The sequence below is a fragment of the Pteropus medius genome, unplaced genomic scaffold (assembly GCF_902729225.1).
Source record: "Pteropus medius unplaced genomic scaffold, Ma_sr-lr_union100, whole genome shotgun sequence".
NCBI lineage: Eukaryota > Metazoa > Chordata > Mammalia > Chiroptera > Pteropodidae > Pteropus > Pteropus medius.
Genome location: NW_024340699.1, coordinates 14,588,895 through 14,615,198, shown reverse-complemented (window position 1 = coordinate 14,615,198; position 26,304 = coordinate 14,588,895). Strand labels below are relative to the sequence as shown.

Sequence of the window (26,304 nt, the reverse complement as noted above, 5' to 3'; positions counted from 1 at the left end):
GAAGATAGTCATGTCTTTTCTTCTGCAAGGCCTTTAGCATGAGGGTTTGTGTGAATTTAGTTAGGAATTAGGTTGGGTTTAAAGTTTTTTGTTGCTATGGTTACCTTCATTCCTCTGGAGGCTTCAAATTCCTATAGCGATATCTCGCGTTTATGGTGTGAGATCATTTTCCAGGGGTTTCTTCTGTGCCCCCCTCGTCTTCTCCCACTTGTCTCTGAGGCCCCAGCTTGTTGTAGGGTCTTTGCGGCCCCGAGGAAATCTGTCTCGTGCGGCCCCCCGAGCTGTGTCCCTCGGTGGTTTTCACTCACGGCTTTTTGCCGCGTGAAGGAACGCGGGGACAGAGGGGACTCTCTTACGTTCTGAGGGAGCCGCCCCCTCAGGCTGGCACGGCGGCCCCGGGTCTCGGGGTGGTTCCCGCCTGTGCTCTACGCATCACGTGCATTCCCGTCTCCCCCGCGCTGCTCCCGCCGCGGCCCTACAGGAGCACAGGTGTTCCTGTCACTCTTCCTCCTGCATTTTAAGGCTTTCGCTCCTCGGGGGACTTAGAGGAGATGGGGGGGCAGAATCCTGGTGGCGACTGCCATTTCCCCATCCTCACTGTGGGAGATTCCCACCAGGGCCCTAAGGCCATGGGTTAGTTGTCCTCCCTACAGATTAAGGGTTTTGTCTCTAGGGCAGGGGTCCCCAAGCCCCGGGCCGCAGGCCAGTCCCGGTCCCTGGCCTGTTAGGAACCGGGCCGCGTAGAGGATGTGAGCGGCGGGCGGGTGGAGCTTCGTCCGTGTCTGTTCCAGATGAGCCAGCGCTCAGTCCGGCTTCCCTCCGGAAGGGCCTGTCTCCTGCTCGATTTGTGGTAATGGTCTGCCCTGCGACCTCGGTTCTCTGGCAGGTTCAGGACAAGCCATTAGTTTGCACTCTGTCTGGGTTCCGCTCATTGTAACCGAAAGCGATGCTCTTTCCAGATCTTTTTACGTAGAGAGCAGAAACGAGACGTTCACCGTAACCGATCTCTGCTGTTTACCTTTCAAGTCAATCTCAGGAAAACAAACACCTGCGCCCCGTCAACGCCCCAGGTGACTCCCAGCGCAGGAATTAAAGCGTCCGGTAACACGTGGAGAGCGGCCCTGAGGCCAGCCGCATCCCCCGCTCCCCAGGCCCGGGCCGAGCCGGCCGCGTGCGCCGGGCAGGGGGACAGTGCGTGGCTTCTGCCGATCCCGCTTCCGTTTCCGCCCCCGCCCGCCGGCCACGGGCGTGACGGAAGCCTCGTGGTTTGGACATTTACGGACGAGGGCAGAAACGGTTGGCCAGGGGTTGGCAGGGATATGGAGAAAGGAGGCAGGAAGGTTCTCGGTGACTAGTACTCTCTTGAACCAGCCTAGGAGTTTACAGGTGACGGTCTCTTAAGAGCCCCGAGACTCATTCGTCACCCGCAGACCTTTTCCGGGGGCAGAATGCGCCTTCTCCAGCCTGCCGGTCCTGACCCTGGGTATCGGCGTTAGGCTTCTAGTTCAGTTCCTCTCTCTCCTCCAGGCAGCCTCTTCGGCAGGGTCTAAACGATGCCAGGCTGGCTCGTACGTGACTCACTGGGCATGTCCACCGTCACAGCCCCGTTGCCGCAGGTGGGGGGACAGCTACGCTCCAGGCGGCAGCCCCCTACCGCAGGTGCTCAGCCAGTCCCTTGGCCCTTCCTCACTCTAGTGCGAGTCTTCCGATCCCGCCCCCAGCGCCGGGCCGTGTGCAGACTCGCCCGTGGTCTCCCGAAGCACGTTGCACTTGCCCGCAGGTGAACCGGGGAGGGGGGGGTCCGACTCCTGGCATGTTGACAGCTTTCCCCAAGATTTTCTTCATCTTCAGCTCTTCTTGGTGCTATTTTTCCCAATGTCCTTTACGTAGGAAATTTGTGATCAGCTCAATGTTGCAGAATGAGTTTTTGACATCCACTGTTGCGAGTCCAGTTTTGAGGACCTCGCACTGTGGATGCAGAAGGGGTTGTTACTTAAATGTCTAGGACTCTCAGAACCAAGACAGGAAGAATCCGTCATTAACGACTGAGCAGCACTTGTCCTCTTTAAGCAAATCGATGCTTTTCATGACGGGTTGCAGGACAGTACTTTTTCCTCTGGGCGTTATTTTTATAATTTTAAAATGTGGAAACAGATGGCCATAGAGATCTCATATCGTCCCAACATACTTCAAGTTTAAGATATCAAAGATTACGTTTCATATTTCAAAACTCAAAATACAATGCCATAGCAGATCTTAAGCGGCCAAAGGAAACATTTTGGGCGGAGGGAGGTAGATACTTACTATCTTCCTGTCGACACAGGGGCACTTTTAATCAAGATAAGTGGCCATGCTTCCAGGTGAAGTCTATAGCTAACACGGGTTTCAGGAGCGGAGCCGGATTCACCAAACCTTAGCGTGTTAATACAGCTCTGCCACACTCTACTCATCGTCCCCGAAATAGTTTTTGTGGAGTTGCAATGTATCCTAATGGGGATTTCCTTCTTAAACATATTCTACATCGTTCTTTTTTGTAAAGCAGAGACTTATTCGACGAGGTGAATAACCTCCCTCTGCCCTCGTCCACTGATCTTATGCGTAGATCTTAATCCTTAGATGCAGAGGCAATGTGCTCCTAGCTGAAAAGCACAGTCAGAAGACCCCGCTTAGGATTTAGGGACCTAGGTTTAAACTCCTGCCAGGAACAGACACCTAATCAATCAGAATGAGCTCCGTGATCAATCAGATGAATGTCTGCCTAGTCAGAATGGCCCTGTGACCTGTCAGAAAGCCCCTGACCCCAGGCTGCTCTGGCCTGGAGTGGCCAGGCACCGTCCCTTCTGCCACCGCCCGTGCCCTGGGACGTCAGCCTCGCTCAGCCTCGGTTCCCTCCATTCGCAGGAATAATGCGCTCTGTTTTGCAGAACTGTCATGAGGATTAACTAAAGTGCAGTGGTTCCTTGCACACAGTAGGCCCTCAGCAGGAGGTGGCTGCTGTTGTGACATTGCTGGATGTCAGCTGTCTCAGCGGGAAGGAGCATGTCCCTTCTCCGTGTCGTATTTCAGGGTGCTTAACCGTGAAATCACCTCTCTGGGGAGTCGGTTGATCAATCAGAGATGTGAACTATACCTAATGGCGACATTTCTCTCTTTTCCAGCTAAAAATCTTTAGATAACTTCTCCCTGTTTAATTTTGGTTATAAAGGTATAAAACAATAACAGAATACAGAAAAAATATGAAAAAGAAACGTAAAGTCACCTGTACTCTTATCACACAGAGTTAACCACTGTCGACTTTTGAAGCATACCCTTCTACATTTTCTGCGAAAATATTCAAATGTGTACGAGAATGGTATTATACTAAATATCGTGTTTTAAAACCTCTTTTTCACTTAGCTGCTATACCACAAACGTGTTTTCATGTCAGTAAATAACATCGTTGTAGAATGCCACTATATCTCTATGGATTTTCCAAATTAAGTAAAAATGGAATAATGGCCCCATGGACATTTGGATTACTTCCAGTGAGGTGCAGCGAACTGCCTTACACATGTGTCTCTCCACACAGACGTAGGGATTGTCTTAGAATATAATCTTAGAAGTGGATTTGTTGGGCAGAGGGAATGCGTAGTTTAAGTAACGAAGCATTCTGCCAGATTCACTTGGGAAAGGCTATGCTACGTTGTACTCCCGTTAAAGCATGCGTACCTCCACATTTAGGAGTTTTAGAATAAAATAAAACATTTCCGTATTCTTTGATACGTGAGAGCATTTTCGCCCTAAAAGCAATTAGTATCTTTTAAAATTTTTCTCCATATTGATGTTAGAAACAAAAAGTTATTTAAAAAATAAATGAACACAAACTAACTACGAACGGCATCCTTTCGTCATGGCGGCCGTCGGAGCTGTCTTGACAATCGCTGTGGGGTCCTGTTGTTTGGACGCCCGCTCATTACAGGTGAGCGCAGCGTGGGCCGAGGGGACAGTGCCCGCAGAGGGGAGCGTCCCAGAGGCCGTCTGCCCCTCCCCCACCGTCCTGGGTCGGGACAGTCTCCGCTTTTATTCCCAGAGGAAACATTGTTTCTCTCCTAACTTCAGCGCTACCCTTTGACATTCAGTTTTTTTTGATGGAAGTATAACACATACAGAAAAGTATTAAAACCTGAATTGTTACACAGTAAACACGCCTGTGCAGTTGTCGCCCAGGTCAAGTTCAAAAAAAAAATCTGTTTATTGTTATTCCCTAATGCAGATGATCATAATAAAACATGTCAAATTGTCCTGACGGTTCCTTGGACCGCAAGTTTTGTGTCAGGCAGCCGATGACTTCTCTTTGGCCGAACGGACCCGTCGGTCTCCCGTCCTCTGCTCTTCCCCAGTGGCAAATAATTCTCAACATTCTGTGTGTAGTAACTTGTCTAGTTTTTAGATTATCCGCAGCACTGACAATGCTGTTAATATTCTCACTCTTTGACAGTGAGACCAAACCGGAAACTGTAAGGGCACAAAGCTTGGTGGCTTGCACAGCGTGTGGCTGAGGGGCCAGGGCTGTACACACCGGCCGCAGCCAGGCGGGAAGGGTTCGGCACGCGTCATTGTTTGACGCTGACCTTGCAGTGGCCAGATAAAGGTCGGGGGACACCAGCCAACGGGGTGCTTAGCGTGGGGAAGCCCACAGGATTTCAGGGTGCCGGAACGGTGACTCGGAGCAGCGGTGGTGCTCGAGGCCCGGGGACTCGGCCGCTCGCCCAGGGCCGCGCGTCCTTGGATGCTGAACCTGCGCGCCGTGCTCTGCCTCGGAGTGTGGGCGGTGCAGGGTGGGCGCCCCGTTGGATCTCGTTCAGCCAGGGGCCTCTGCATTGTCTTCCTCCTTCGTGGCTGCTGTGTCATGTGTGCTCCCTCCCTCCCCCGTGCTGGAAGTGCTTCCCCTGCTCTTAGCAAGTCACGGTCTGGTCTGTAGCAGAATGGCGCTCTGATCAGAGTGATTAAAACTGTATACAGCACGCGTAATTAACCTCTGCGCGGGCTGTCACGGCGAGCTGACGCATGGCGCCGATGCTGTCTGTCTGTGGCAGCCGGCGTATGCTACGGGGCCGTTTTTTGTTTTTTTTCCCCTGCAGAATTTTAATCACTTGAGATAAAGAGCCAGGAGAGAGAGAGATCAAGGCTGTATTAATCCTCTCAATGGCTTTATAATTTCCCTTCTATTCTGCTGCTGGTAATCAAGAAAAATAATGCTGCCTTAATCCTAGATGCCAAGGTCAGCCATCTCCGTGCCCGTCGGCAGCGAGGACGTCATCGCGCAGAGGGTTTGATGAGTGTGGTCCCCGCCATCCTCTGCAGGGAGGAGGTGTGGCCCGCCACTCCGGGGTGGTCAGGCGTGCCTCCGTTCCTGGCAAAAAAAAAAAAAAGATTTTTAAATAGGTGCCCTTTTAGAAACAAATTCCGAACAGCTGGTCGGGGCCGCAGACCGGCCCCACGCAGCGATCAGAGATGGACATTGCGGAGGGCATGACGGTGGCCGCGGCCGGCGGGGCGCAGCGGAGCGCCTGGCCCCGTGGTTAGTGGCTCACGGCCGGTGCGGGCGGCCGCGCCGTGGGAACGCGGCCCCGGGGAGCCGCCCCCCAGAAGGCCAGCGGCGGCGTGCAGGCCTGAGCTGGCATCCTACGACGCCCGGGGCTTCTCTTTCCTTCTTAACATGCAGACAGGTGAAAAGCAAAAACCTGATCAGCTCCGAAGCACCTGAGCGTGATTCCCAGATGGCTGCTCACTGCTCCTCCCGCCCACTCCCCTGACCGTGCTCGGGGCGCAGGTGACCGGCTGGTGCGGCCCGGCATCCGCAGGCAGGCGGGAGCCAGCACCACCGCGGGGGCGGGTCAGCTCGCCGGCCGTGCCCGCATCCACGGGTCTTTCATCCTGGGGAAGAAAGGGCTGAGGTGGCTTTGAGTGCGGACATCAGACGCACGCGAGGTGGCCGAGACGTTCAGGAGGTGAAGGGTGACGCGCTGGCCTTTTACCCCGGAGAACAGAGGAGGAGGAGAAGCCTGTCGCCAGAAGACACCTCCGACACGCTCGGCGGGGAGAGACCGGACCTGAGCCCGCGCGCCAGCGTGGCGGGCGCAGACGGCCTGTGTATGTGTCTTTGGAACGTGTCAGCGTGGCCTTCTGCGTGGTCCCTGCACGGTGTCCCTTCACACGCGGGAGTGGGTCGTGGGCGCTCGGAGCTCTGCGTCTGAGATGCTCCCAGGAGCCGTCCGTCTCCCAGGAAGGTGCTGCAGGCTGCCCCGGGTGCTCAGAGGGAAGGTCAAGGCCGGCGTTGACCAGCACAGCCACTGTCTCTCGGGGGCAGTCTCCCTCGGGCCGGCCGTGACCTTTTCCTCCCTTCCTGATTGGACCCCAAACACGGCCTGTGTCCTGGAACGTGGCCTCAGTCTGCCCGTTGAGACTCTGTGACCAGCGCCTGTCCTGGCGTGAAGTCCCCGCCCGCAGCTCTGTGAGGAGAGCGACCGCGGCGCCAGCCTGGACGTAAACAGCCGTGGGCAGGTTCGCCACTCATGAAACGGACGCTTTTAAAGCACTGAGATCCAAGGCTGTCGCCGTTTGCGAACGAAGCTTCTTTTTGTTGTTATTAAAGCAGCCTTGGCGAGGCCTCTCGGAGCTGCTTCGCTAGCCATTCGTTCGAGCCGTTAAAGTGAATGAAACTGCGTTTTGCTTTGTTTCTAATTCTGTCATTTAGATTTTTCTGCTTTTTCTGACTTACTCTACCGAAGTGACGTAGGATGCAGTTTCGTCACGAGTGCCCACGACGGTGTCCTGGCTTTTGTTCCCCTCAAACGTGATTTCGGTAATGGAGCCTCGCCCCGTTTTCATAGGTCAGCACGTGCTGGCCGGAAGGGCCGCACGGATGGGGTCCCCCCTAGAAACCAGACCACAGGAGCAGCCCCTCCGAGTCGCTGTGGGGCTCACGGAGCCCGGAGCCTTCTCCACCGGGCCCTGTGGAGCCCGACAGGTTCCCAGGGGCAAACGATTTCCTGGGCGGCCAGTGGGCGGGGCCCGGGGCTGTCCCCCAACACACGTGCGCGTCACCCAGCACGGCCCCCCCTTTCCTCTGTCGGCTACATGGAGGTTTGTCGCAAGATTTCTTTTGGAAAAAAATATTTCGTAGACGTTTAAGAACTTGTACAGGCCCATTTTGCATAGTCCTTGGCTGAAGGGGACGAGACTGAGCCTCGATGAGCCAGGGGACTGGGGCAGACTTGGGGGACCCCAGAGGGTGACGCCTCCATCGCCTCTCCCGGATGGAAGCACCAGGTGCCTGGACCTCTGCAGACGGCCCCGCTGTCCACACAGTGAGAGGTGGCTGCGCCTGCCTCTCTGTCTGAGCATCCTGGGCCTGGTCCCCCTCGCGGGGCGGCGTCCCACTGTCCCTCTGGCTCCAGCCTCCTCCCTTTCAAGCCTCCACGTGGTCTCAAGAATCCCGCTCTTTAAAACACAGACGTGAGCTCGTCCCCCCTCCTCACCCTTGGCCCCTGTCACTCCAGGCAGACCAGTTGGGCAGGGAACGGGGTGGGAAGGGAGGTGGTCTCCCTGACCCACGGACCCCTAGACGTCTCTGGCTGCCCCGGTGGAGGCGGGGGGCGGGCCAGGTGTGCCCGAGCCCGAACCGGCCTGCAGGGGAAACCGCCGTGGCTTGGTTGTGTGCAGTGTGTATGCCACACAGGATTTGGATGGGGGGCCGGACGTGCCGGGTTGTGACAGCTGGTGATGGCCGATTTCAAGGGAGACCTGTAAATGAGCTGGCGAGTACTCGTCTGGCTTCTTGAGAATTAACTCGTGTCAAGCGCTGACCTCGGGCAGAGCGTCCCGCGGGCACTAGCTCAGGACGCCGAGGGCACGGGCTGACGGGCGACACGGGCCTCTGGCGGGCGTCCTCCCAGCCCGCAGCTGTGTCACTGAGAAGGAACCCCCGGGACTCAGTCTGGGCCCCGTCCTGGCCGCCACGCCCGTCCACGCCCTCACCTTCGTGTCCTCGGCTTTCTGTCCTGAGCGGTGACTGCCATGGCATTCGTTGTCGTAGCTTTTAATAAACAGGGTAGATGCCGCTCAGCTGTTCGGTGCACTCCCAGCCTGCTTCGTGCCCCCTAATTCCGCAGCGCCCGCCTTCGTCAGCCGCAGCGTGGCGTCCCTCCCCCCAGAGCTCACGATGAGCGGCGGTGACAGTGATCAGTGCTAACGCCTGTCTGTTCAGCGCCGGCTGGGACAGGGCCCTGGACCTGCGTTTCGTGGGTCCTTTCGTTTTGAATCCTCCCCCTTACCCCTCAGCCTAGTCCTAATTTCCGAATGCCCAGCAGCATCCCATGGGACGAGGACTTCAGTGCAGGTGGTTTATCCAGGAGGCAGTAACAGGGCGGGAGTGACATGTGATTCAGGGAAGGGAAGGCAGCCAGTCGGAGGTTTATTACCGGGCAGAGCGCCATGGTGACCGGAGCTGAGCCCCTTTGGGAACCCTGCAGCCAGTACAGACGCGCACTGCATCCCCACCCCACCTTGGGGATGCGGAGGGAGCTGGGTGCTTACAGGGCAGTGCCCGGCAGCCCCTGTTTGACAGCTGCAATGGGGCAGTTAATCCTCCGGGAGTTCCGGCCACTGTGGAGGAAGGCAGAGCGGGCTCCAGCCCCCAAGAGCTGCCAGGTGATGGACACAGGTGCTTCCACAGGCAGTTGGCCAGGTGCGCTGCCGTGGCAAGGTCAGAGAGAACGGGGTGGCACCAACGGCATCTGCAGCGAACTTTCACTTGACAGGTGACAAAAGCGTGTCCTCGTGGATGAAGTCCTTGCTCCAGGTAACACCCGTACGTCAGCCATGGTCTTTCCGCTGTGGGGACTCCCTTCCTGTCTGCCAGTCCCAACATTTAACTCACGAGTCACTTCAGGAGTTGCCTCTACCTGGGCTGGGTGTCATTCCACCTGACTCTGGCCCAAAAGTCGGCCCTCGAGGGGTCAAGCCTGCCGGCCCCCACAAAGGAGGACATTTCTGCCTGCTCTAAAGGGAGACAGGTGAAGCTAGGTAAACTTTGGCTGGAGGGACGCATTTTTAATGCAGACTTGGAGTGCTAAGCAGGCTGGGTTCCGTGGCTGTCGTAAACAACCCTGTAATCTCAGCGGGTTTGTTTCTCACCTGCACAGAGGCCACCGTGGGTCCGTGTGGTGACACAGGGATCCGGCGGCTTCGATCTTGGGGCTTCTCTGTTCCGAGCCCATCGCTAGCCGCGGCAGATCACAAAGAATGACCATTCCGCTTGGTCTTCACCAGCTCACTCCCGAAACGGTAATGCCGTTCGTTTCCCTTCCCATGTCATTGGCCAAGACTCGTCACATGGCGCCCATTAATCACAAGAAGGCCGGGGAGGGCAGTCTTATGTGTGCCCAGAAAGAGCAGGGAGGGTCCGCTGCGTATCCGTGAACTCCCCAGCAGAGGAGCAATAATAATTAAGCGGTCATGATCAAGGCCCGCCTGGGGCATTTCCCGGGGATTTCTGAGAGGCCAAAGAACTTTGCCTCAGGCTGTCACTGTCAGAGGCTCATTAGTGGAATCCGTCAGACGTGCCCAGAGCCAGGGCTGCTGTCGCTAATGAGATCTATCTGTTGGGTTAGCCAGCAAACCCCAAAAGCGTCCCGATGCTCCTTTATGCAGGCGACTGCCCCTCACTTTACACGGCGGGTTAGGTGTGACGTCTTTTCTGTTCCTCCAGTAATGGTTGAAAACCGGAAAATACATCTTAACGTCTATTTCAATAAACCTTCCCCCCATCCCCACGTGAGCTCTGCTGGTCTTGCATCCTGCAAATTCTCATTCACACTCAGTACATCCTTTGTTTTCTCTGATTATTTTATGGAAAAAGTGACGATTATGTGGTAGTTCTTGCTACCTTACACCACAGACGTACACATCCTTTCCCACATGGTTTTGTTTAAATATCGTCAGCCGAAAGGCCGACAGATGTGGGAAGGTGCTGGCTGCGTCCCAGTAACGAGCGGCTGGCCTTCGGCGGGTCACAGAGAATCGCACCTGTTCCCAGCTCTTCCCAGCTTGTCCTCGCTCTGCCGTCTGCTGTGAACACCGCGGAAGTAAGGCCTTTCTGGGAGTGAGGGTGGCTGGTCACCTCGTCCGATGTGGTTTGCTCACCTGGCCCCGTCCGGCCTCGGCCTCTGCCTCAGGCCTGGAGCTGGCAAAGGCTCCACGGAGGGCGGGAGGGACGCCAGCCGCAGCCCGCACGGCCGAGCTGATGCAGCCCTCGTTCCCGCGTGCAGGGCAGAGCTCTGCCAGGGCCCTGGGGACCGGAGGAGAGCGCGTGTCACTGCTCGACGACGGCGCTGGGAACAGGACATCGCCACAAAGCGACGGTCACCTCATCGCAGTAAAAGCAACTGGCAACCCGTAAAGGAACGGGATCCTAGGGCCTCAGCGCGGGTCTAGTCCAGGGTCCCCAGCGTCACCCCCTCCTCAGCGCGCGGGGCGCAGAGGCTCCTGGGGGCGGGTGCAGAAGCTCAAGTTCTTCTCGCTCCATGTGACGAACTATGTCCACTTTGCTTTTCCATTTTGCCTAAAAGCGAGTCTACGAGCGCTTCTGAAAGTTGCAAGAACTTTTAAAAAGAACCATAAAACTTGGTTTCGTGGAAGCGGAGATATTGGGGTAGCGTATGTTTATTGCTACTAATTTTTTAGTAGATGTATCGATACGACTTGACGGGCCTGACAAGGTCACCCTCATTGTCCTCTAAGACCTTGAGCATCAGAACCCACGAGCAGCTCTTGGCTCCGATGAGAAGTAGATGGAAGCCACGTCCAATCACTACCGCAAGGATCCAGCCCAATAATAGAGTCCTTGAGAATATAACAGCGTTTGGTCAAATTTCTACAAATTTCTTAATACTAACAGAAGCGCCTGACGTCCAAACACACTCACACCGGTGACAGAGGTGGTGAGACGCGGAAGGGACGCGAGTCCCCCACCCCGGGCCCTGGCGTCCAGGACTCAGGCATCGTCTGGGGTCTCCCAGGACACTGGAGGTAGCACGAAGGGAAGGTTGGGCTCCTTTCCAGCAGCTACTCACCTGAGCACTCACCCTGGTGGTGTCCGAAGGTGACGGGTCCTACAGCAGCACCAGTGACGTCCTGGCCAGACTGTTCTACCAGGAGCGGTGACCGTGTGCAGCTTCTGAGATTCTGCCTCTCCTGTTGGTCTGTCCCCCGAGACTGGCCGGCCGATGTCCCGTCAGCTTTGTGACCCCCGAGAACCTGCAGGAACCCCCCCAACTCCCCGTTTTATCCTTGCTTTCGCATCAGCCTGATTTGGTTTTGTCGTTCACAGCAAGAACCCCTGACCGCTGAGTCGGTGCTGGTTTGACACTTCCTGTGTGCCCAGCGCAGGGAGTGTTGGGAGGCGTGCAGTCCCTCGCTTTAAGGTGACTCCCAGACAGATCCCTTTCTCGGAGTCCTACAGAGCATTGGTGGCTGAGCCAGGACTGGACTTCTGTGCTTTTGCCTCCAAATCTAGTGTCTTTCACCTGCAGAAGCTCTAACTAGGAAGGGGAGCCCCCCGACCCCCACAGACACGTGCTGCCCTGGTTGTGGCCACTCACCGCAGGCAGCTGTTGGCACTGACAGCGAGGTTCACCCACAGTGCCATATGCCGTCGGGGTAAAGTGCCATCAGATCTTGAAGCCTTAGAACCAAAAACGGAAACCGTCTTATGCATATGTTCTTGTATCGATCACGTGTTGAAATGAAAATCTCGTAGGTATATTGGATGAGATCAAATATATTTTTAAACTTGTTTTTATGTTTTCTTTTTCCTTTTTCATGTGGCTACTGGAAAATTCAAAGGTGTGCGTGTAACCTGGACCGTGTTTCTGTTGAACGAAACTGCCAAGTGCGATTGCGCGAGGTGACACGCGAGGCCCTGTGGGCGGCACACGCCTGCTTCGCACGGGGCCGCGGCGTCGGTCGGGGTCGCTGTGGGCGCAGCTGCCCTGCAGACCCAGCACGTTTCTCACCGCGGCCTCCCGGTCACTGCGGCCCTCTGGGCTCGGAGCGGGGCTCATCTCGGCGGTGACACGTGCCTCCGTCTGGGGCCCGGGCCGCGATGGCAGTGCGTCCGGGGCAGGCTCTCCTCACCATGGGCGCTGCGGGCAGCGGACACATGGCCACTTCCTCTCGCGTGCCCGGGCAGACGTGGCACGGTGTGTGCTGGGAAACGCAGCAAGAGCAGGGAGATGTGACAGCCTGCCACACGCTGCCCTCTGCGTCACACGAGTCCCCGCTCCTCCCACGTGAGACGTGTGCGTGTCCCCTCCTTGGGGCAGCCTGGAACTCATGCGCAATGGCTTCGGGCCCAAAGTCCAGGCTCTCCAGAGCCACGTCATGTCCCCTTGACCAGAGTTTCATGACCAGAAAGGCCAGCTGGTGGCTCCTCCCCTGCCCCGTGTCAACGGCAGGCAAAGACAGGGTAAGCCCGGTCACACTCCTGATGGGAGTGGGGGCGCCCCACAGCAGGCCACGTCGGCGCCGGGGTGGGGACTGCGCCTGCGTGGGCCCCTGCTGTGGGGCGGAGCAGGTGTCCTCACTGTTTGCGACCGCGGAGAAGGCGTGAGCCGGGGGCCCGGTAGGTCGCGGGGCGCAGATAGTCCGGGCCGTGTCATTCAGGCGCGAAGTGCGCGTCGCGCTCGTGTCCCGAAGCCGGCGTGTCTGCCTCCAGTCTGCGAGCCCCGCCGTCCGCTCCCTCCCGGTCCGGCCTGGTCTTCTCTCGCCGGACTCACGATGAGGGCTCTAAGCTCATCGTGCTTCCAGGAAACCAACTTCTGCTGCTCTTGCCCCGGCCATTTTGGGCGACCGTGAGCCCCACGGGGCGTCAACACGGGGCGCGGGCACACCTGCGGTTCGGTGTCTGCCAAAAGGCTGCGCCCTAACGGCCAACCTGGATTTGGTGAGAAATAGTTCCGTTTTCTAATCCCGCAAGTCCTGGAATTTTTGGATTATCTGTATTTCCTTTCCATTGTGTTGGCAAAGCGTGAGGGTTTTTTTGGGTTTTGATGGTTTGTTTTTTTTTTTTTTTGAGTTTTTTTTTTTTCTGTGTGGGACGTAAAGCCTCCTGAGTCACAAGTCTGGCAGGTGCATTTCCTACCTGTAAGTTATCACGAGTGATGCTTTTTGCCAGATGTCTCAGTACTGCGTACCTTGAGTTACCACTTTTTCAACTTTCTACGAGTTTTCTGACTCCCGGTCACCTAGACCCCAACCCAGTGCCTCATATTCCTGGGTTTTTGTTAATGGCGGCCCCTCCTGTGTGTACCAGTTTCTGCACTCGTCAGCTCTTGCTTCAGTAACTAACGACCTCCAAATCTCTGTGGCCTCCAACAAGCAACATTTATTTTTCACTTAAGAAACCTGTGAGTCAGCTGCAGCTCTGCCGAGCCTGGCTGTGCCCCCGTGTCTTCCCACGCCAAGCCTGAGGCCGACTGAGCAGCCGCCATCTGGGCCGTTCCCTCTCCTGGGCACAGGGCTGCAGAGGGCAGGTGGAAACCCACACTGTCTCAGAGAGCCTCTGCTGGACACTGGCACAGTCACCTCCCCCACAAGTTACACGGCAAGTCCAAAGTTAATGAGGTGGGATGTGCCCTTCACCTTCTGGGAAATCATGAAAAGGGCAGGGTGGACGCATGTAATTCTGAACAAGAAACACCAATCGGTCACAGGCGAGGACTCCACAAAGAGACCCAGCAGTGACTCACCGTGAACAGCTGTGCTGCATTTTGTGGGGCAGAAGCAGAGGGTGACATGAGCCACAGGACTAGGGCCCTCCAACCTGGGAGGTCGTGCACCTGCGCGTCGGCTCAGTGAGGCAGACAGATCGGGGTGGGGACCTTGAACCCGAGTTCCGGCCCGGCTCGGCCACCGCTCGTGCGCCCCTGGGCCAGCAGCCTTTCCTCCGTGGGCCTCACTCCCTCTGACTCAGTGGGGCGCTGGAGCAGATGACGTCCTGGCTGCTTTCGAGAGTGACGCTCGGATGCTCCGCCAAAGCCCTCCGTGAGGCAGGAGCGTGCCGCGCTCTGGGGGCCTGGGCTCCGCGGGAGCCGGGCTAACCTGAGTCGGAACCCCCCTTCTGCTGTTTGCCAGGGGTGGGGCACGGGCCGACTTAAACGCTCTGCCCCGTTTCTCGTCTGTGAAATGAACATAACAGCACCTAACTCACGGGCTGCTGTCAGGGTTAGGATTATTGCAGTTCTTCTTGTGAGAAAATTCTGCATTGAGTCAAAATCTGACACCCTGAGCCGTGAACGTTGGCCCCGGCCGCGCCCCTGTCCGGGGCAGCGAGGCAAAGCGGCGTGGAGCGCGACGTGGCTGTCCGCTGCGGACGCGGCCTGCTAGCTCCTCCAGCTCCGCCAGGTGGCTGCGGGAGGGTGCTCCGCGCCCCACGCCACATGTATCTGTAAGAGAGCTGCTGATGACGCGGGCGTCGCGGTCCCGCTGTGAGGAGCGGCCAGCTGACGCGGGCGGAGGCTGGACCGTTCCTGCTCCTGCTGCCATGGCGAGCGCCCTCGGCCCTGCAGCCTCCTGGAGATGTCCCATGGCCCGTGTCCCGCACTGGGCCCGGGCGGGCCCCGTCTGGGGAGGCGCCTCAGCAGCTGGCTGGCAGGCGAAGGGGCAGCGAGGACATCGGAGCTGGGGGTGACTGTCGTGGGGCGGCCACACCCCGGATGACTCCAGCCGTCTGTCTGCGAAACGGTCCCTGATTCCTTCACTAGTATTGAGAGCGGGGATGGGTCTCCTCAGCGCTCCGTCCCATACGTCAAGTCGACGAAGACTATTTTTAGGCTACTAATCCTTCAGGTATCAAGCAAAGCAGACCTGCATCCAGAACGGATGTGGCTAATGCCCCCAGTGTTCCCGTGACACCCGGTCAGTCGCCTTAGGCCTGGGCTCCCCCGGGAATACAGGGTCCCCAGGGCGGGCCCCTAAGCACCACCATGTCACGCCGCTGAAGAAATGAAGTCTCGGCAGGTGCCTGGCGCTCGCTTATCCGACCATCTCGTAGCGTGACCGCCGTGGCAGCCGCTGGGCCGGGCCCCGCAGCGACGCTTACGATGCGGGGATGAGGTCCCTGACCGGCGCGGGGGCTCCTCACCCACGGCCTCCGAGGCTCCCGTGCCAAACGCACGGGGGGCGGGGGGTTAAGGACATTAGCAGAAGCTTCTCGTGCTTTCCGTCATCACAGCTGGACCAGCGTTAGAAAATATGTATCATAAATAACCTCCCGAACATTTTAATATACTGCCAATGGTATTAAAAGTCAAAGCTTTCATAAAACTTAATTTATCTCTTCCTGTGACTTAAATCAGGAGCAGTTTAAAAACGTACGTGGCTCCCTCTATGTTAATACCCCTGTCCGGGCCTGGGGGCTGCACCACCTGCTCCCAGGGGCCTGGTGACTCGGTCTCCGTGAAGCCGAGTGTCCATGTCTGTGCAGACACCTGCGACAGTGCCCGCCCCTCCGCGGGGTGGCGGGGGTGCAGCTCCTTTCTCACAGAGGCTTTTTAGGGTGTCCAGGGAAAATCTCTCAAGATGGGCCTGGTCACTGGGAGAGGCTGCAGCCTGGTGATGCTCCAGGATGTCCATTATATCAGCGGTCCCCAGCCTTTATGGCACCAGGGACTGGGGCCCCTATGAGAATTTAACGGCTGAGGGCCTGAGGCGGAGCGGAGGCGGCGATGCTGGCGCTGGGAGCGGCTGCAGATGCAGAGGAAGCTTCGCTCACCTGCCACTCACCTCCTGCTGTGCGGCCCAGTTCCTCACAGGCCACGGACCGGTACCGGTCCACGCCTGGGGTTTAGGGACTCCTCTGTTACATCGTCTTCCTGGACAGCTGCAACATCAGGACATCATATGCACTGAAGACAGACGCGTGTCACTGAACACGAGGTGTGCACGGGCACCAAGGCAGGATCACGGTATTTCATGCCTCATTCGTGCTCCTTGAGAATGTTGTTGCTTTCACTTCGAATACGACCGAAGTTTCCACGATAGGATAAGAATAGCACAGATATCCAGCAGGTGTGGGGGAATCACTGTGGCTGAGGAAACAGGTCATGGTTAGTCGCGCGCAGGGCTTGGTGCCCAGAGTTCAGTTTCGTAATCACTAGAAAAGTGGTCCGCGTGCTGTTACCGGAGCGGAGCGATGCGAACCCCTCAGTTCTGTGCCGTTGGCGGCTTAGCGGGTGCTTTCTCCTGCGCGGCCAGCGCTGGAGGCTGGCCCAGGGCACGGTCCCCGCACACTGCCCACCTGTCTGGCCCGTGAGGACGCGGGGGCTCTGCCGAGGAGGGCTTCCGGGAAGGGGTTCTCTCTAGGGCAGAAAGAGAAAGATGGGCTGGCACCACTTCGCCATTCTCCCTTCCTCTGGCCTGGAACACGGATGTAAAGCCGGAGACAGTGCAGCCATCCTGCGACCGTGAGGCAGCGAGCGTCAGGACAAACGCCACCACGCTCAGGACCCGGCCCCTGCGCGCACGCCCCGCCCGTCCGCTCCCGCAGTTCGTAAAGTGGCTCCGTAGGGCGCTGACTGGGGACCTCCCACCTCTCTGACGCGGGGCTTGGCGCTGTCTCTTAAGCGCCGACTTTGGTGCATCCCAAACTTTTGATACGTTGGGTTTTCATTTTCATTCAGGGCAAACTGTCTTCTAATGTACTTTGTAATTTCTCCTTTGACCCATGGGTTGTTTATAAGCGTGTTGTTAGATGCCAGCTCTCCGGGGATTTCCCAGATCTCTTCATTATGGACGTCTGATTTAATTTTGTGGTCAGAGAACACGCTTTGCGTGATTTCAGTCCTTTTAAATCCATCGAGATTTGGTTTATGGCCCAGAATGTCTTGGCAAACGTTCTGCGTGCACTTAAAAAGAACGTGCGTTTTACTGTCGTTGGGCGACGTGTTCTGTGAACGTCCATTGTGTCGAGCGGGTCGTGACATCGTTCACGTCTTCTAGATCTTTACTGTTTCTCACTTTTAAAGAAACTCGTGGAGATGACAACGCCTTTCGCCCGTGTCCACATCGTCGCCGTCCTCGGCACTCTCTGTTCCCGGTGTCCATCGGCGTCCAGCACCCTTCCTTCCCGCCAGGAGGCAGCACATTGACACCGCTGCTAGAGCTGGCTGCTGGCGGTCAGGCCTGTCCCCGGCCCGGCGTGGGGGGCGGGGCACGGACTCCTCAGGGCCTTGTTGGGCTCCTAGGGTTGAAGTGTCCCCTCCGTCCCCACCTGGACCCCGGCCTGGCCGTCCCCCCACACGGCCGCAGACGCTCAGATCAGCACTCACTGGAAGACTGGGGGGACCCCTTGCAGACCGCTGGGGCGCTGTCTGCACACTGGCCTCCCCCCTGAGGTTCTGCGCCCCCCAGCTTTGGCCTCCCTGGCCCCCCCAGACTCTGAGCTCCGTCTTGACAACTCAGGAGGCCCCCTGGGATCCGGGTGTGTCCCGGCGCCGTGGCCGGAAACTCTTTCGAGGCAGCGAGCTGGCTCCCCGTGTGTGTCCCTGACCGGGCTGCTGTCCTACGCTGCCCGTGGTCGTGTCTGAAAACCACCAGTTCGCGTATCTTGTCTGGTTTTCTAGCCGTTTAAGGTGGGGGAATCAATCTGATTTTTCTTACTCCTTCGTGGCTGAAAGCAAAGTCCTCCTCATCTACTTTTTAAATAAAATATTTAAGTGTATTAAAATACATATAGTGATCTACAGCCGTGCCACCCTGAACAAGCCCGATCCCGTCTGATCTCGGAAGCTAAGCAGGGTCGGGCCTGGTTAGTACTTGGGTGGGAGACCACCTAGGAAGACCAAGTGCTGTAGGCCTAAAATATAAAAAGTAAGGGATTGTAAGCTGACAAGGTCCTTGCAATCTGTGAGGTCAACCAAGGGTTGCCTCGCCTGAAAAAATAAATAAAAATTAAAAATAAATAAAATAAAATACATATAATGTAAAATTTGCCGTCTTAGATCAGTGAACATCTTTTGTTTATAAGTGTAAATAAGTTTATTCTCAACTGCATGCATCTCTGACAGCTTGTCGTGCTGTCGATTGGCTGAGAGAACATTTTCTCTTTAAGCAAATGTAGATTATTTTAGTTCAATCCCTAAATGAATCATCATAAATTCTGAATTAATGCTTTTTCAATTATATAGTAGGGTAAAACAGTCCCTATGTGCCTGGTTTTATTATTATAACAGTACAATTCTGGGTTTCTTTGTGGTTTCAATTTTAATCATGAGAAATTTATTAAAATATCTTATCTGCTGTAATCCTCCCAGACTGACTGGCAATGTCAGGCGTGATGATGGCGTGTGGGAACCAAACTAGCCTTGAGTTTTAAAATCTCACCCTCTGCTCGCCTACGGAGATACTCGGCTTCGCCCTCCCGCAGGGCCGTCCCGTGTCCCCTCTGTTAAGGCGCTTAAGGCGGCCCCTCCTCGGGTGGCGGTCTGTGTGTCAGCCGCCCCCGACGTCACAGGACCTGTGTGTGCTCCTCTGCCCACCGGGCACCCGCCTGCTCTGCGCCCCAGGCCCTGCCCCCCGAGAGGACCCCCGACGGGAGCACGGGCACAGCCCTCGGCTCACCGGCTGGTCCCCGGGAGCTACACGGCCACCATGCCACACCCAGCCCCTCCCTGGCAGGCCGGCAGTGACGGCCACCCCCCGCACCAGCACACGGTCTCCCCGGCTGTGAGCCGCGTCCGGGGCCCTGCCCGTCGCATCTGTGCCTGTGCCACCCTGCTCCTCTGCCCCGGGCGCCCCGTCCACGCCAGCCTTCTCTGGTGCCACTGCTGGCCCACGCCCCTGCAGGGACCGGGCCTGGCCCCGAGCACCGCTGCTCCCCGGGCCTGGCGCTCGTCCCGGCTGCAGGAACCGCACCGCGAGTCCCGACTCCTCCCTTGGGCTTTGGCTGCCTTGCTCACTCCCTGCCTGACCGTGACTCGCACAGCGTTCTAATGGGTTCCGTTTCAAATGATGAACTGCGAAATATTTCAGACGTGCGAACGCTGGAGTCTGGTCCCAGCGTACCCCGCCAGCACTTAGCAAACGCGAGCATCTTACAGAAATTCAATCTTATAGGAAATCGAAGGCACCCCCATCTCTGTCTCCTCTCTGCCAAGGACACCGGGAGCCCGAAGTCGCTGTGACCTCTTCTAATCCACGTTCCCTATTTATTACATATTTTCGCTCCCCTGATTCTGTAGAATGCCGTTTGTGTGGTTTTTAACTTACATAAGTGTCTCCATTTTAAAGTGCTGCTCCTTGAATATTTAATACGAATAGTCGACGTCACGGGGTGTAAAATCAGGCAACGCTTTCTGAACAGAACCGGACGTCACCAAGTTCAGCAGCCGTCGGCCCCCACCCGTCACCTCTTTCCATCCGCACGTCAGTTATAAGAATAATACAAAACTTTTCCCAGTCAGAGCCGGCCGCGCTCCGCCCGCCCGACCCGCCCGCCCGCCAGGCCCCCGCGTGCGCGTCCCGACAGCCGCGCCTCATTTCCGGTCGGGGTCCGAAGGCGTCTTGACGGCACCTCGCTCTTTGTCCTCCCAGTTTTAACGTGGGACATTTCAACCTGCAGAAAGTAAGACGATCACAGTGTGCATCTCACACCTTCACCCAGAGCCGCCGACTGTTAGCGTTTTGTAATCGAGCGTTCGCGGACGGCAGCGCGCCCCTCCCCCTGAGCGAGAGCGCGCCCCTCTGTCTGATGCACCGTCTCCCGGTGGCCCTGACCCCCGCCACCGGGACGGCATGGCTTCCCCCGGTTCCGGCTCCTGCCTGGGGCTCATCGTCACACGGGTGCTCGCGTCCCCTTCGTCCCCTTGCCTGAGGGGTCCGCGGCCTCTGGTGGTCGTGACTCTGGCCTTTTTGAAAGGTCCAGACCCGTTGTTTTGTAAAATGTCCTTCAGTCTTGAATTCTTCTGGTTGTTGCCTCTTATCAGAGCCGGGCGAACCGTCTTGTGGATGCTGGCGGGGTCTCCCCAGCGGCCGCCTCGTGGCAGTCTGCCTCGTCACTGAGGGTTTGGGCTAAGTAAGTGATTATTCGGTTAAATGGGGGCCAGCAGCTTCCTCCGAATGAAAAGCACATTTTCCCTTTGTAATTGGTTAAAAATCAGTGGTGACACTTTGAAACTGTGTGGCCCTTCTGTTTCCCGGTGGCTTCGCCATCGCTGACAACTGCGCGTCAGTCCGGTGTTGCGGTGGCGGTGACGTGCGAGTGACTTCTCTGAGCGTCTGCACTCTGTGTTTGTGGCGTCAGCATCTCCCGCAGAGAGCTGCTTTTCCTCTTCCATGCCCGCGCCCTTTCTTGCTTCAGAATAGACGCATGTCCTTTATTCATCAGCGTGTTAGAACGTAGTCCTCCCGTTGTTTATTGGGATGCTCGGTCGTTCCAGACTCGGCTGCTGGTCGTCACTCGTGGTGCCTCCTGCATCTGCGACGTGTTCTCATCTGCTGTTGAGCAGTTCTCACTTTCGGGCACAACCGATGTTGTGGGGTCGCCTTGCCGGAGTCCCGGAACCCGCCGTGTCCTAAGAAGCCGCGACTCCTTGGCGGGCGGCGTGGCGTTTGGACCCTGGATGTGCTCATCGCTCCTGAGGGGCCCTCGCTGCCAGGGTCTTTCCATGGACAGAGCAAGGAGGCACACACCCTGACTCGTGCATGTCTGCTGGCGCCGGGACCTCCCCCGCCCCATGAGAACACCGAACCCCAACATCACTGGGGTGTCCATTCACTCCCATAGAATTGCGTTGGGATCGCTGTGTCAATACTACTGCCCACTTTGGGGTTACCAAGCACAACCTAGGGTTTCTTTCTGGTTCGTGTGAGCGTCAGATAGCCCACCAGGGGGCCGACCAGCTGCTGGCTCCAGACTTTCCTGGGTTGATTCTGTTTCCTCCCGAGTGTCATGTTACCTATTTGATGTACCGTTAGCTTCATTTGCTTCTGTCTGAATCAATCGTAGGAAAACGTTTCCGTCTATTTATTTAGCAGTTTATTTTGGGATATGTAACTCACTATTATGATAGTTCACAAGCCCAAACTACGTGAAAGGTCACTCAGACTGGCCCCGTCTCCTTCCCTGTGTACACATCGTACCCCATTCTCAACCAGGCCCCGTAAGCTGCCTTTTTCATAAGTCTCTGGAATATTCTTTCTCTGTTTCTTTTGGCCAAATAAGCATGGGCTACAGAATAGGATAAATTATTTGCAAGTCATGTATCTGGTAACATCTAATGTCCAGAATAGGTAAAGAATTCTTACGATTTAACAATAAAAAGAAAAATAACCTAATTTAAAAATGGATGGAGTGTTTCGAGAGGTAGTTCTCAAAGGTAAACGAATGGCAGCCGGCTCGTGAGAAAGTGTGCGACGCCGTCAGTCAGCGGGGACATGCACGTCGGAGCGCGCAGAGATGCCTCCTCCCACCTGCGGGCCACAGTTACTTTTTAAAATGGGCACTGACGAGCGTCGGTGACAACGTGGAGAAATCGGAACCCTGATATACCAGTCGTGGGGGGCACGGCGGTGCGGTTGCTGCGAGAAACGGCTTCACGGCTCCTCAACAAGCCAGATGTCCAGTTAGCCGGACGGCCCAGCGGCCCCGCGCCTAGTGCACGCCCAAGACGGCTGAGAACACGGCCGCCCCAAAACTGGTCTGCGCGAGCTCTCGGCGGCGTCATGCATGACAGGCAGACGGTGGGGGAGCCCCGATGTCCGCCGACAGGCACTGGCTACACAGACCGTGCCATCCACACGGTGAAATGCTGCCGAGCAGTGGGGCACGAGCTCACCGCCTGGTGCCACGTGGGTGTTCGAGGACGCGCCACACAGCACCGCCAGACCCCAAGGCCCATGCCTTCCGTGAGGCCTCGGCCGGTGTGCAGGGTCGGGAAACCGAGACAGGTGGAGGGCAGGCGCGTACTTGTCCGGGGCTCAGGGGCAGCGGGGAGTGACCGCTAGGAGGCACAGCGTTCCTTTGGGGACAGTGCAAGTTCCCGGGACTGGGCAGTATCGATGGCTGCACAGCCTTGTGCCTGTAGTAGAAGCCACTCGGTCGCTCACTTTAAAATGGTGGCCTCTAGGATGTATGAATGATCTCGATAAAAACATAAACGTGTTTTTTCTTTTACGCTCATCAGTAGCTTGTCTCGTTTCGTTTTTTCAACGGCCATTCTGGAAATCGGTTCACGGAAGTCTCCCCCGTCCGGCCAGTTTCCCGTGCATGAACGTCTGGCTGTGTGCAACATTTTCATGTTCTAAGTGACGGCACAACGAATATAGGTGTGCCGGGTCGTGTATCACGGGCGATTTTACCCTCGGTCCCGAGTGATAGTCTGGATGTGTGTGAAGTTCCGGATGGAGAGCTGCTCCCCGTCAGCCCCTCGATGCTATTATTCCGGTTTCCTCCAGCCACTTGCTCTTTCTGATCAGAGAGCTGCTGCCCATCCAGCTATTCCTGCGTGGCTGGTCTTTCCGTGGTGGTTTGGAGGGTCCCTGCCCACCGCATCTTTCCTGCCTGGTTCCACTAGGTAGTTCATTTCTTCCTGCTTAAAAATCGTGGGGTTTCTTAAGTCTGAGGAATCATGTCTTCTATCAGTTCCAAAATTCTTAGCTATTTTTCTCCTGAATATTGCTTTTCTTTCTCTTGCTGTAGTGTCTCTAGAACTCCTACTTAAACATGTTTCAGACCTTATTTCACCTTACTGTCTCTCGGCTTCATTTTCATACTTTCTAATCTCTTTATCTGCCTTTGCTACATTTGGGCAAATTTCCTCAACCTCTCTTGGATTTAATTATTTCTGCTCTTGCTCTGTCTCATTGAATGTTTATCCTCACCTTTGAATTTTTCATTCCAATGCCTATATTTTTATTTGTAGAAGTTCTATTTGCTACTTTTTAACTCTACCTTTTTTCATACCGTCCTGTGATCGTTAGAATTTCCATTTCTTTTATGTTTCATCATTTCAGACTTCCATATTTGATAATCTCTCAAATGACTTCACTGTCTCAAGTTCAGGGGTGTACAGCGTGTTTTGAATATCCCGACTCTTCCTAACGGGGGCTGCGTTTTGTGCGTGAGGAGCAGGGAGCCTCTCCCGTCCCCCGGTTGTGGCCTCCGCTCAGGCTGGCACGGCCACCCCGCAGCCCCAGATGACCTTTCATACTCCGTGTGTCGCCGGCTCTCACAAAGGTGATGAGCTCAGGAAACACCTAGAGAGCGGATCCTGGTCAGTGTCTTCCAAATATCGGGTGTGTACAGATGGAGTTGGTCAGTGGTCTGTATAATATGAGACTGTAACATTTCTAAGAATAAACAAATACACATCTTCTAGGTGTAAGTATTTTTACGTTTACTACAGAGAAGCTGAATGAATAAATGAACCTCTCCAGTTCACACGACCGATGGCTTTACCTTTCTGTATAACACCTTACTCAAAGACAGACTCTCTTAATACGTAAACCAGCCCCTTTTATGTAAAAGTTAAAGACAGCCGGGTCAGAACGCAGCCTTGAAACCGGAAGCGAGCGGCGAGGGTCGCCGAGCAGGTGCAGCCCCTGGAAGCGTGTGTTTCACGCGAGAAAAAGCAGAGACAGGGACAGGGCTCCGTTAGGGGCCATGAAAATGATCAAAGCGCCGTGGGTTGGGAGGCCGTCTGAACGGGTGTCGACCTGCTTGGTGACGCTGGCGTGGAGTCACGGGGTCTCTGCAGGAAAACGTGGCATGTGCGAGGCCCCTGCCTCGTGCTGTGTCCCCAGCAGTGGCCTCGGTCCACGGGCGGTGCGGGCCCTGCCCCTCCGCGCCCTCCGGCCTCCGGCCCCCGGCCCCCAGCAGGGAGGGAATCCGAGCGTTTCCAGGATGGACGAGACGACAGCAGACGATTCTGCGGCGCCGCCGCGTGGCCCAGCACGTGCTCTGCTCGGAACCGTGAGGTCCACAGAGGCCGCCTGTGGCGGAGAGCAGGGAAATAGCTGCCCGTGGCAGAATGTGGCCTGCGGAGGCCCGGAAGCCACGTCCTTCACACTCCAGAAGGGGCCTGAGGGCCGCTAGGCCACGAAACGGTGCGGGGTGACGGCCCGGCTCTGTCACGGGCACTGCCATCTGCCCTGCAGCCCTCCCGGCCCTCAGAGGTCTGTCTTCCACCCCCCCCTGGGGACAGGTGCACGACGTGCCGTCCGGACGGAAGGGAGCACCTCTGTTCCCCAGCTGTCCCGCCGTCTGAGCCTCTGGCAGTCCTCAGCGGTAATTTTGGGGATGCAGCCCCCTGAGAGGCCAGTTCTCCGGCCCTTCTGCCGGGGCGGCTGCGTGGCCCCCCCTCTGCCTCCGTCAGGGCCACTTACCCGGAAGACATCGGTTATTCGGATCGTTAAATCCCCAATTACTTTAGATAATCGACATCCTATTGTACCCTCTAGATGTGGCACACGCAGTGAGGCACGGTGGCTTCTCCAGGGCCCCACGGCTCCTGTCCTCAGATTCACGTGCACGGCCTGGCCCGCCCCTCACGTCCCTCCTCGGCCTTGTCACACCTGACCGCGCCAGCCCAGTGACCAGACCACACCCCTGGCCCGGGGTCCCCCAGGGGTTGGCCCAGCGCCTCTCCCACTGCACCACCCTCCCTTGCGACGCCTGCTCTTCCGGAAGCTTCCTCCCTTCGTTACAAAGGCGGGAGCATCGGAGAAAGTGAGGGCCCGTCCACTGATTCCCAAGGCGCAGCCGGGGGTGGGCTTGGGTCTCGCGCCGGCGGAGCCCCTGCGGCTCCTCACGCGGGTCCGCGGCGCGCGGGGCTGCGTGTTTGCGGTCCAGTCGCCGCCCGGTTTCTACGGAGGACGTTGCCTGAAGCCGGCAAGTTCACGGGCCCCCTCTGGCTCATGCACGGTCATCGGCCCCGCTCGGGCTGCGAAAACGATTTTTTGCTGGGGACAGAGTGTTGGGGACCTGTGACGACCACAGGGACATGGGCTAAGAAGCAGCACTAAGAAATGGGTCCGGAGGAGCCGTCGCAGCCCGTTGGGTGACGAGAAGCTAATGAGATGCTGAGAAAATGGCCATACGATTTGGTTGGTTAATTTACTTGCTTTTTGAGAATTTAAATGAGACCTTCGCAGTCATTTCTAGAAAGAAATCGTTTCGAAGTCCCCGGAAGTGAGTATTTCCGTGTCTGAGTGACTGGCAGGAGTGAACCATTTCACCTGGGGGCATCATGGGTGCAGGGGACCCCTCGAGTCCCGAGTCACCCTCATGGCCCCGGGCCTGGCAGCCCCGCGGCCCCTGGAAATACAGGGGTTAAGGTGTTTTACAGGTGACGGCACCAACGTGTGAGGGGCTGGGTGGTGGCCGGGACAGGACGAACCCCGGGTCTCCATGTTCTTGCGTGTCTTTGCAAAGCCAGGCAGTATGGACAAGGGTGCAGAGGGAGTGGGGGGTCTGTACCGGGGTGCCCGGGAGAGCGCGCACCCCCACAGCCTCTGCAGCCAGTGTCGGCCACGGGGACCGATGGCCCGTCCTCAGAGGCCACTCGCCCTCACGCCATGTGCACCCTCCACCCGTCAGCCCGTCCGCGCCTGGCCGGACAGGTGTGCTCGGACCGCTGCTCGTTCTGTGGAGACTTAGAGTGTTTACCTTTTTCCCTCTATTTTGTAACCTGCTGTGGGTTTATTTGTTCTTCGTCCGCTTTGCTAAGCGGGAGGAGAGAGTAAACTCTGAGAGGCTGCCCTTTGTGGTGTCCTGGTAGAGAAGGGGTCATTCGCACTCCCGCGGCCCAGTTCCTAAAAGAGGCCGACGGCTTATGCGTGTCACAGTCAGAGCAACCATTTCGTCCATTCCTGGGTGGGGTTCAATATGGCCTCGCAGGCACAGAGACTGGCTAGGGATTGTTTCTGTTTTCCTGCTTTACACACTTTGCGTGTGTGCACACGTGTGCGTGCTGTAGCTCTAGGGAAAATATTGAGTAGCAGTTTCTTTCCTGAATAATTATGGGAGAAACTTAGCAGTATTCCTCCCAATTCTGATACTCTTCATGGCATCCTCAGTATCACACTCCATCCGAGGGAGGGGACGCTTACAGATGATAGGTGGGCAGGTGGGTGGGTGAGCAGTTAGGTAGGTAGGTAAGTAGATAGGTAGATAATAGAAGGTAGGTAGGTAGGTAGGTAGATAGATAGATAGATAGATATATGATAGATAAGTACATAGATAGATAGATAGATAGATAGATAGAT

General features: G+C 56.7%; 1 protein-coding gene and 1 non-coding gene across 2 annotated transcripts in view; both read left to right on the top strand.

The window, feature by feature from the left end:
• The window catches only part of SDK1 (sidekick cell adhesion molecule 1), a 384,821-nt gene that overhangs the window by 168,411 nt on the left and 190,106 nt on the right, over window positions 1–26,304 (top strand). The gene's annotated exons all lie outside the window — the stretch shown is intronic.
• Window positions 17,779–17,897, top strand: LOC120617023 (5S ribosomal RNA). Its single transcript, XR_005656748.1, has one exon. It is a non-coding gene; the product is annotated as a 5S ribosomal RNA (ribosomal RNA).